The sequence below is a fragment of the Ranitomeya imitator genome, chromosome 6, assembly GCF_032444005.1.
Source record: "Ranitomeya imitator isolate aRanImi1 chromosome 6, aRanImi1.pri, whole genome shotgun sequence".
Taxonomy (NCBI): Eukaryota; Metazoa; Chordata; class Amphibia; order Anura; family Dendrobatidae; genus Ranitomeya; species Ranitomeya imitator.
The window spans coordinates 206,301,485-206,313,065 of NC_091287.1; the positions used below are offsets into that span (position 1 = coordinate 206,301,485).

At 44.8% G+C, this 11,581-nt stretch overlaps 1 long non-coding RNA gene across 1 annotated transcript; it reads left to right on the forward strand.

Annotated features, from left to right (window-relative positions):
• Positions 1-455: 455 nt before the first annotated feature.
• On the forward strand, positions 456-6,965 carry LOC138642339 (uncharacterized). The gene is made up of 3 exons (XR_011314024.1): positions 456-2,956; positions 3,028-3,792; positions 4,177-6,965. It is a non-coding gene; the product is annotated as an uncharacterized lncRNA (long non-coding RNA).
• The last annotated feature ends 4,616 nt before the right edge of the window (positions 6,966-11,581 follow it).

The following is an 11,581-nucleotide window of genomic DNA, read 5'->3' on the forward strand; positions in this document are numbered from 1 at the left end:
CAGAAAGGCCAATATTAATCTCCCACTGATTTTTCTTTTATTATTTCAGGGAGAATTTAGAAACCAAATAAAAAAAAATAGGCTTTCTATGGCCCACTATTTGAGAGAGAGAGAGATGGCACACCCAGGAGTCAGGACTGGCACACAAGCAGAAAGGCCAATATTAATCTCCCACTGATTTTTTTTTTATTTTTTCAGGGAGAATTTAGAAACCAAATTAAAAAAAATAGGCTTTCTATGGCCCACTATTTGAGAGAGAGTGATGGCACACCCAGGAGTCAGGACTGGCACACAAGCTGAAAGGCCAATATTAATCTCCCACTGATTTTTTTTAATTTTTCCAGGGAGAATTTAGAAACCAAAGAAAAAAAAAAAAAGCTTTCTATGGCCCACTATTTGAGAGAGAGAGATGGCACACCCAGGAGTCAGGAGTGGCACACAAGCAGAAAGGCCAATATTAATCTCCCACTGATTTTTTTTTATTTTTTCAGGGAGAATTTAGAAACCAAATAAAAAAAAATAGGCTTTCTATGGCCCACTATTTGAGAGAGAGAGATGGCACACCCAGGAGTCAGGAGTGGCACACAAGCAGAAAGGCCAATAATAATCTCCCACTGATTTTTTTTTTATTTTTTCAGGGAGAATTTAGAAACCAAATAAAAAAAATTGATTTTTTTCAGGGAGAATTTAGAAACCAAATAAAAAAAAATAGGCTTTCTATGGCCCACTATTTGAGAGAGAGAGATGGCACACCCAGGAGTCAGGAATGGCACACAAGCAGAAAGGCCAATATTAATCTCCCACTGATTTTTTTTATCTTTTCAGGGAGAATTTAGAAACCAAATAAAAAAAAATGATTTTTTCAGGGAGAATTTAGAAACCAAATAAAAAAATTAAAAAAAATAGGCTTTCTATGGCCCACTATTTGAGAGAGAGAGATGGCCCACCCAGGAGTCAGGAATGGCACACAAGCAGAAAGGCCAATATTAATCTCCCACTGATTTTTTTTTATTGTTTCAGGGAGAATTTAGAAACCAAATAAAAAAAATAGGCTTTCTATGGCCCACTATTTGAGAGAGAGAGATGGCACACCCAGGAGTCAGGACTGGCACACAAGCAGAAAGGCCAATGTTAATCTCCCACGGTTTTTTGTTATTTTTTCAGGGAGAATTTAGAAACCAAATTTTAAAAAAAATAAATAAATAGGCTTTCTATGGCTCACTATTTGAGAGAGAGATGGCACACTCAGGACTGGCACACAAGCCCAAAGGCCAATATTAATCTCCCACTGTTTTTTTCAGGGAGAATTTATAACCCCCCCAAAAAAAAAACAGAAAAATAATAAGGCTTTCTATGGCCCACTATGTGAGAGAGATGGCACACACAGGGATGGCACTCTAGCAGAAATGCCAATCTTAATCTCCCACAACTTATTTTTTTAGGGAGAGTTAAAAAAAAAAAAAGTCCTACAATTACTATCTCCCTGCTGTAATCTCAGCCAGGTATGGCAGGCAGCAATAAGGAGTGGACTGATGCACAAATTAAATAAAAAGTGTGGACAAACAAAAAAGATAGCTGTGCAGAAAGGAAGGAACAACAGGATTTGTGCTTTGAAAAAAGCAGTTGGTTTGCACAGCGGCGTACACACAGCAATGCAGCTATCAGGGAGCCTTCTAGGGCAGCCCAATGAGCTACAGCGCTGATGAAAAAAAATGTAGCTTCCACTGTCCCTGCAAACAAAAGGTGGTGTTGGACAGTGTTTTGGAGGCTTTGAGAGATAAAATAAAGGCCTGTGAAGGGAAGTTGGATAAATTTGATAAAAAAAACTTTGGTGGAACCATTTCAGACTCAGTTAAAGTCCACTATTGATACCTTTGAAAAGGATGTCATTGGTAGAAAGAAGTTGAAATTTAGAAGGGACCAGCTTGATTTTAAACATGAACGGGCCTTTAAATGGGTTCATAGAGGCAATAAGAGGCCTACTGGTGATAAAGCACCCACTGAAGGTGCCACCAACACTGTACATGATCAACCATCAAGCGATGATTTTTTATCCTCCGAACTGAGCGATATCGAAGGCGCAACAGGAGGGGCTGCAGGAGGAGGCACGGTCCGAAAAAAGCAATCCCGGAATTACAGAGCATGGTCGCCTCGGTACAGGTGAGAGACCCGATCGAACAATAAGTATTAGTTCCGGACGCTACAATGGAGCTTACAGTGGAATCTGGTAAGCTGCAAATCCTCAATTTATCCAACTATGCTCTTTCTGAAATTGAAATATCAGTCCTGGAAAAAGGTCTTTCTTTTTGCCCTACCAGTGGCCTTGACAAATTTACTGTTATTAAGGATGTCTACCTTTTTTGCAGACAACTCACCTTTAAATTGCTTTTCCATCAACCGTCTATATTGGATGATCATCCTATGGCTGATAGATTGGTCCTTAGGGATCTTTTGGATTTACTTGAGGAGGGGGATGAAAGTTGTCCAAGGAGAAGGTTCACTGGTAGGTTGCCTTCACAAGCTACCCCGGCATTTTCACTTTTTCCAGTAGTACAACACTTTTTTAGCGCGGTGGTCTGCGAGGTACAACAACTAAAATTGGACCCCAATAGGGGCAGAAACATCAGTAAGGCTGAGCAGGCTGCCATTGCCAGTTTGGGTTCCAACCGAGAATTTGTTATCCGCGAGGCAGATAAGGGGGGCAACTTGGTCATTTGGCCAATTGAGCTTTACTTGCAGGAAGCTAGACGCCAACTATTGAACCGGGACTGCTACCAGACCCTCCCCTCTGATCCCTCTCATGTTTTTCAGGCCAAACTATTTCGGCTTTTGGAGGCAGCATTCACGAGTAACATCATTAACAAGCGGGAGAGGGACTTTATGTTTAATTGTCATCCTAAAATCCCTACTTTCTATATGCTCCCAAAGGTGCATAAGTCCCTTGCAGCACCTCCAGGTAGGCCGATAATATCAGGGATAGGTGGGTTATTGGAAAGACCATGTATTTATGTCGAATTTTTCCTACAGCCTCTGGTCGCCTCTCTGCAATCCTTTGTTAGAGACTCCACTTTCCTGATACAGCAGGTCCAGGATCTGGCGGTCCCTATTGGAACTTGGTTAGTGACTCTAGATGTAGAGTCACTGTACACCTGCATAGGACATGACTTAGGGACGCAGGCCGTGTCCTATTTCCTCGACCTTGATACCTCTGGGGACAGAAAGCATGATTCCTTTCTATTGGACCTTCTCTGGTTTATTTTGGACCAAAACTACTTCACTTTTGACCGAGTGTACTACAGGCAAGTAAGGGGTACAGCTATGGGTGCCCGGTGAGCTCCATCGTATGCCAACCTATTTTTAGGTTGGTGGGAGGAAACCAGGGTGTTCTGTCTGGAGGGATTCTCCACTCATGTTACCAAATGGCTGCGTTATATTGATGACGTTTTATTCCTCTGGACAGGCACCCTGGAGGATTGTCAACTTTTCATCGGGACCCTAAATGATAACCCCTGGAACATCCGCCTCACTTCACATATGTCACAAACGGAGATCGAATTTCTTGACCTGCAACTCAACGTGAGGGATTCCAAAATTACTACGAGTCTATATCGTAAGCCTACGGCGACTAATAGCCTGCTGCATTTTACCAGCTTTCATCCACAGCACCTAAAGGAAGGGATACCGAAGGGCCAATTTTATAGAGTCAAAAGGAATTGTACCCAGCAAGAGGACTTTTTCAAACATTCTCGTGAACTGTCTTCAAGATTTAAAGAAAGAGGCTACCCAAAAAAGGTAATCTCGCGTGCTTTTGTTGCGGCTAGAGATCAAGACAGGGCCAGTTTACTGTGTCCCCGGGCTAAAACCCCAGGTAGGCCACTAGGGATTATTACATCCTTTAATAATCAGTGGCAAGACATACGTAATATCTTGTCTAAGTACTGGGGTTTGCTATTAAGTGAATCTAAGCTGGTACTGCACATTTCGTCTAGGCCCAATTTAATAGCCAGAAGGGCTAGGAATCTTAAAGACTGTCTCAGTCACAGCCAGTTTCAACGTCCCACTGTGAGTACTAACAGTGGATTCCGCCTTCGTGGCACTTTTCCGTGCGGGAACTGTAATATTTGTCCTTTTACAGCCGGAGATACTAATGGCACGTCATCTTCTTTACCTTTTCAGATTGCCCCCAGAACATATTTTAATTGTAAGACCAAAAACCTTATCTATGCCTTGATATGTCCTTGCTCGAAGGTCTACGTAGGTCAAACAACACAAGAATTGAGGAAAAGGATCCAACAACATTTCTCAAATATAACTACGGCAAAGAAGGACAAGATGAAGGGAAAGACCCTTACGTCAGTTGCCTCACACTACCTAATGGAGCATAATTCGCGTTGGAACGGAACTAGGATCTGCGGCCTCGAAAAAGTCCCTGTCAACATCAGAGGTGGCAACATCACTTTAGAACTGCTCAGACGTGAATCAAGATGGATTTTTGAGTTGAATTGTGTTGCCCCAATGGGCCTTAATGAGGACCTACTTTTCACTGGATTTTACAAACATATTTGACTTTATGTGCCTCAGTTTGGTGTTTAAATGGTGCCTTATTACATTCTGTATACTTCTTGTTCTTCACCAGGAACTTTAGAGCCCTATATGTTATATATATATATATATATTTATATTTTTTATGTTTTTGTATATCATACTTATTTCTATCTCGAGTATCCTCATCTTTGATTTGTACTATATGAACAGCATATTTTACCTTTTGTGGGTTTATTTTGTGGGCAATGTTCTATTCTTTATGTATTTAGCCCCCATTGTTTGCTATTTACTCTTTATTGGGGCTCTGTTCATATTCCCATATGTACTATTATATACTAACATTTTAAGAACTTCATATGAAACATATTGTAGTCATTAGTCCTTTGGAGCTTATACTTCTTGGTAGCATGTATCTACTTTCTTGTATGTTGGGGTTCCCTGTATGATGTGTGGTATGACCAGACTTGGTTCCATTCTTAGCGTGAGGTATATGTAGGTGCATAAGTAATATTATCCGCCGGGGTGGAAATCTTGTAGAGTATATATATGTATATGTTTTTAGCCTTTCTCTGCACTTTGTGGTCAGTGTCTCCCCTGGGTTTGGCCCACCTTAGGGGACCACGCTGATACTGGTGTATTAGGCTTGTTTTGCACCTTGTTGACATTCTGAGGCATGTATAATGGGATTGAAGTAGGACACCCTGGTATCTGGAGTTCTGTGGCTGCACTTGTGATAAGGTGTATTTGGGTCATTTTGCTTAGGGGTTCTACTCTATATAGAATAATTCTTTGGCCACTGTTTTGAATTATTTATTCTGTTATGCTCATAAGAATTATATATAGGGCTTTCAACATTATGCATATTACTGTATGTCTTTTTGTGTCATATATCATGATTGGACTACTTTGTACTACATTAGAACCATGTGACCATATTAAAGCTGGCAGATATGTCTATATACTCTCTACCTTCCACTGTATGTATATTTCTGTTGTTCATTAAAGGGTTTATTTTATTTAGGTGCTGGGTTTATGATATGGGTGCATTTGATATTAAAAATGTAGCCGGGTACATGTTGGCACATAGGCATAGTTTCATTCCTATGTATTTGGGTGCCGTTATATGCTGGCCCTCAGCCCTTGAATTGTCACTGTGCTAGTTCCGGGTCTTACATGCCGGCGCCTGCAAAACAGATCCTTTCCTCTGGTGACTGAGGCCTCGCATCCTCAATTGGTTGCTTAGAGCCGGTCATTACTGGGTCTGGGTTAAGCGGCGCTCTGTACTGCCTCAGCTGCTGTGTATGGGACGCCATCGCATGCAGCTTTGCAGGAGACATTGGTGCACAGGGTCTGGCGCTTCCGGTTTCGGGTCGCCGGCACCTGCGCAGTAGTCGGTGTGTACCTTGGCGCTTAGCACCGCTATAGCGGCTGAGTATGAGACGCCATCACAGGAAGCTGGCGTCACTATGCAAGCGGTATTGGTGTATACTCTTTGTTGCTAGGCGCTGGGCGTTTCCTGTTGTAGCACGCCGGCGCCTGCGCAGTGGACACTCTGCTTTCCACATGGTTTATGGATTCCACAGGTCCTATTTAGCTCTGCCATGCCCAGGAAAGGGTACACAGCTGAGGCGATTTTTACATCAACATTAAAGGTATTTATACACGGGCTGTGGTAGCGATAATCACACCCCTGATGAAGCCACCGTAGTGGCGACACGCGTAGGGTACTCGCTTTTTTGTATGCCTGCCACCTATTATGGTTATATTACCAACAAGGTTTTTCTTTTAGGGGTACGATTGGGGGGTATGCTCTGCAACTAGACAATTGGCTCTTTTTGAGCAGGTTTATGTGTGCATGCTTTGGTATGTCCCTGTATTTTACTTCTAGGGCCATTTTGGTTTACCTTATACCGCATTACTTGTGGAGCTTTACTATTCATAACATGCAGCTCTATGCTTGATTCTGTGCATTTGAGTGGTGACTTCTTTAGGGCTCCTTGGTTATTGTACCGTCCATAGAGTATGGGTTATAGGTATATATAGCCTCATGCCGCATATATCCTTGTTTTGAGTGCTACCATTTTGCATACCTTATTTCAGGTTCCTAGTGTGTATAGATCTATTATGGGCCCTTTTATGAGCTGTCTCTTTGCAAGCATCCACCCACCTCGGTCCTACTTAGATCCTATGTGATTCACAGGTGTCTATATATATTTGATGCATATTTCAGTACTTATGCTGTTCATATAGGACTTGGAGGAATACTTGCATATATATATATATTTTTTTTTTTCGTCCCCTGTTTTATGTATATACAGGCATATGCCCTATCTTAGGCAATTGTTCATTATGTTTTTTAAATGTTTTTAACATGTTTGTCTCGTGTTATACCTTAATAAAAGCTGTGTTTGCTGTTTAAACCTTTGCTGCCTGGTGATCCCCAATTTTATGGCCTTTGCTGTTTCTCTGTTTTTTGTGGACAGTGGAAATCGCTACAGCACAAGTGGTTTGGTGGTTAATGGACCCTGCCCAACGCTATCCCTGCTTCTGACGAAGCGGCAGCAACCTCTCCCTAGGCTCAGATCAGCAGCAGTAAGATGGCGGTCGGCGGGAACGCCTCTTTATAGCCCCTGTGACGCCGCAGACAGCAAGCCAATCACTGCAATGCCCTTCTCTAAGATGGTGGGGACCAGGACCTATGTCATCACGCTGCCCACACTCTGCGTCCACCTTCATTGGCTGAGAAATGGCGCTTTTAGCGTCATTGAAACGCGACTTTGGCGCGAAAGTCGCGTACCGCATGGCCGACCCCACACAGGGGTCGGGTCGGGTTTCATGAAACCCGACTTTGCCAAAAGTCGGCGACTTTTGAAAATGAACGATCCGTTTCGCTCAACCCTACCCTCCACACCTTTAGTCAGGTGTGGAGATTTTGTAAACTCTGTGTGGATTGTTTTGTAGTTTTTATACTGACCGCACAGTATCCTTTCCTGTCCTATCTATCAAGCTAGACTGGCCTCCTATGCTAAAATCTGATTTCATTTCTGCGTATGTTATTTTCCCCTCTTCTCACCGTCAATATTTGTGGGGGGCTATCTTTCCTTTGGGGATTTTCTCTGAGGCAAGATAGGTTTCCTGTTTCCATCTTTAGGGGAAGTTAGATCTTAGGCTGTGCCGAGGGGTCTAGGGAGCGTCAGGCACCCCCCACGGCTATTTCTAGTTGCGCTGCTAGGTTCAGGGTCTGCGGTCAGTACAGATACCACCTTCTTCAGAGCTTGTCTCATGTTGTTCCTTAAACCACCAGATCATAACAGGCAAGATGACATAATAATTAAATAGGAATGAAGAGTAGGGAATGTCGATAGAGCCTAACGGAGGAGGGTGGGATCCAGACACGTGTATCCAGTGTGGCATATATTAGAGAGTAGTGTCAGGTTATAGAGATAGGAGAGGAATAATAATGCTACGGGGGCCCAAAAGGGCAGATAGGAGATAATGGAGTTAGTCCAGGCATAGAACTGATATGTGTAGGGTACTGGGATAAAGTACCATACGGGGGAACCACAAGAGCATTTGAAACTAGCAACACACGGGACAGAGTAAACATATGCTGTACCTTATAATAAAGCCAGTCCGGGCAGAAGTGTCCCTGGAGCACAGAATCTGGGTGGTGAGGGCCGTTAGACACCTAGTGGGTCTGTAAAAATAGGTACAGGTATGAGGGGTCAGAGGATGATATCAGGAAAAAAGTGGCCGTAAATGGCCAGAGAAGAGGCGGCATATGTATACCTGAAAAGGGTCCCTGGGAGGATTAGCGGCGCATCCCGCGCCTTGCTGCGATGTCCTGGGGGGAGACCCGGAAATTGAGAGTGGCTGGGGCTGCCGCCCTCAAATAGCGTCGGACCGGAAGTACCGGACCGGAAGTGACATCGGAGCCACGCCTCCGCACTGAGCTCTGTGTGAGAGTATGGGCAAGAAGTTGCCCTTGAGTGGGAGTGGCTAAGCGCTTCTGAGTGTGTAAAGGGAAGGGGGTGGACATGAGAGCATTGTCCTGGTAATGGATGCTAGCAATGTAATTAACCTGTGGTGAACTGCAGGGCCCGCTGTAGGAAGATGGAAGTTGGTAAAGGGAGGGGGGCTGTTATGAACTGGTGGTTAAGAAACACAATGGACCTGGTGGTTAAGAGCACACAAAGTGACCTGATAGTTACTAATAACATAGGACGAGCTCTGAGACGTGGGAACTCTGCTGACCGCAATCCCTAATCCTATCACACCACACTAGAAGTAGCCGTGGAGCGCTCCTGACCAGACCTAGGCGCCTCGGCACAGCCTGAGAAACTAGCTAACCCTGAAGATAGAAAAATAAGCCTACCTTGCCTCAGAGAAATTCCCCAAAGGAAAAGGCAGCCCCCCACATATAATGACTGTGAGCAAAGATGAAAACACAAACACAGAGATGAAATAGATTTTAGCAAAGTGAGGCCCGACTTACTGAATAGACCGAGGATAGGAAAGATAGCTTTGCGGTCAGCACAAAAACCTACAAACAACCACGCAGAGTGCGGAAAAAGACCCTCCGCACCGACTAACGGTACGGAGGTGCTCCCACCGCGTCCCAGAGCTTCCAGCAAGCAAAACAAACCAATATAGCAAGCTGGACAGAAACAAAAGTAACACAAGCAGAACTTAGCTTATGCAGGGAGGACAGGTCACAAGAACGATCCAGGAGAGAGCAAGACCAATACTGGAACATTGACTGGAGGCCAGGAACAAAGAACTAGGTGGAGTTAAATAGAGCAGCACCTAACGACTTAACCTCGTCACCTGAGGAAGTTAACTCAGAAGGCGCAGCCCCACTCACATCCATCAGAGGAAGCTCATGGACAGAACCAGCCGAAGTACCACTCATGACCACAGGAGGGAGCTTGACCACAGAATTCACAACAGTACCCCCCCCCTTGAGGAGGGGTCACCGAACCCTCACCAGAGCCCCCAGGCCGACCAGGATGAGCCAAATGAAAGGCACGAACCAGATCGGCAGCATGAACATCAGAGGCAAAGACCCATGAATTATCTTCCTGACCATAACCGTTCCACTTAACCAGGTACTGGAGTTTCCGTCTCGAAATACGAATCCAAAATCTTCTCCACTATTTACTCCAACTCCCCCTCAACCAAAACCGGGGCAGGAGGATCAACGGATGGAACCACAGGTGCCACGTATCTCCGCAACAATGACCTATGGAATACATTATGGATGGAAAAAGAAGCTGGAAGGGTCAAACGAAACGACACAGGATTAAGAACCTCACAAATCCTATACGGACCAATGAAACGAGGCTTAAACTTAGGAGAGGAAACTTTCATAGGAATATAACGAGACGACAACCAAACCAAATCCCCAACACGAAGTCAGGGACCCACACAGCGCCTGCGGTTAGCGAAACGTTGAGCCTTCTCCTGTGACAATGTCAAATTCTCCATTACATGAGTGCTGCAACCTATCCACCACAGTATCCACACCAGGACAGTCCGAAGACTCAACCTGCCCTGAAGAGAAACGAGGATGGAAACCAGAATTGCAGACAAACGGCGAAACCAAAGTAGCCGAGCTGGCCCGATTATTAAGGGCAAACTCAGCCAAAGGCAAAAAGGACACCCAATCATCCTGATCAGCAGAAACAAAACATCTCAGATATGTTTCCAAGGTCTGATTGGTTCGTTCGGTTTGGCCATTTGTCTGAGGATGGAAGGCCGAGAAAAAAGACAAATCAATGCCCATCCTAGCACAAAAGGCTCGCCAAAACCTCGAAACAAACTGGGAACCTCTGTCAGAAACGATGTTCTCCAGAATGCCATGTAAACGAACCACATGCTGGAAAAACAATGGCACCAAATCAGAGGAGGAAGGCAATTTAGACAAGGGTACCAAATGGACCATCTTAGAGAAGCGATCACAAACCACCCAAATGACCGACATCTTTTGAGAGACGGGGAGATCTGAAATAAAATCCATAGAGATATGTGTCCAGGGCCTCTTCGGGACCGGCAAGGGCAAAAGCAACCCACTGGCACGAGAACAGCAGGGCTTAGCCCGAGCACAAATCCCACAGGACTGCACAAACGAACGCACATCCCGCGACAGAGACGGCCACCAAAAGGATCTAGCCACCAAATCTCTGGTACCAAAGATTCCAGGATGACCAGCCAACACCGAACAATGAACCTCAGAGATAACTCTACTCGTCCATTTATCAGGGACAAACAGTTTCTCCGCTGGGCAACGGTCAGGTCTATTAGCCTGAAATTTTTGCAGCACCCGCCGCAAATCAGGGGAGATGGCAGACAAAATTACCCCCTCTTTGAGAATACCCGCCGGCTCAGGCAAAGCCGGAGAGTCGGGCACAAAACTCCTAGACAGGGCATCCGCCTTCACATTCTTAGAGCCCGGAAGGTACGAAACCACAAAGTCAAAACGGGAGAAAAACAGCGACCAACGAGCCTGTCTAGGATTCAACCGTTTGGCAGACTCAAGATAAGTCAAGTTCTTGTGATCAGTCAAGACCACCACGCGATGCTTAGCTCCTTCAAGCCAATGACGCCACTCCTCGAATTCCCACTTCATGGCCAGCAACTCTCGATTGCCAACATCATAATTACGCTCAGCAGGCGAAAACTTCCTGGAAAAGAAGGCACATGGTTTCATCACCGAGCCATCAGAACTTCTTTGCGACAAAACAGCCCCTGCTCCAATCTCAGAGGCATCAACCTCGACCTGGAACGGGAGCGAAACATCTGGCTGGCACAACACAGGGGCAGAAGAAAAACGACGCTTCAACTCCTGAAAAGCTTCCACAGCAGCAGAAGACCAATTGACCACATCAGCACCCTTCTTAGTTAAATCAGTCAACGGTTTAGCAACACTAGAAAAATTATTGATGAAGCCCAGGAACTTTTGCAGACTCTTCAGAGATGTCGGCTGAGTCCAATCATAAATGGCCTGAACTTTAACAGGGTCCATCTCGATAGTAGA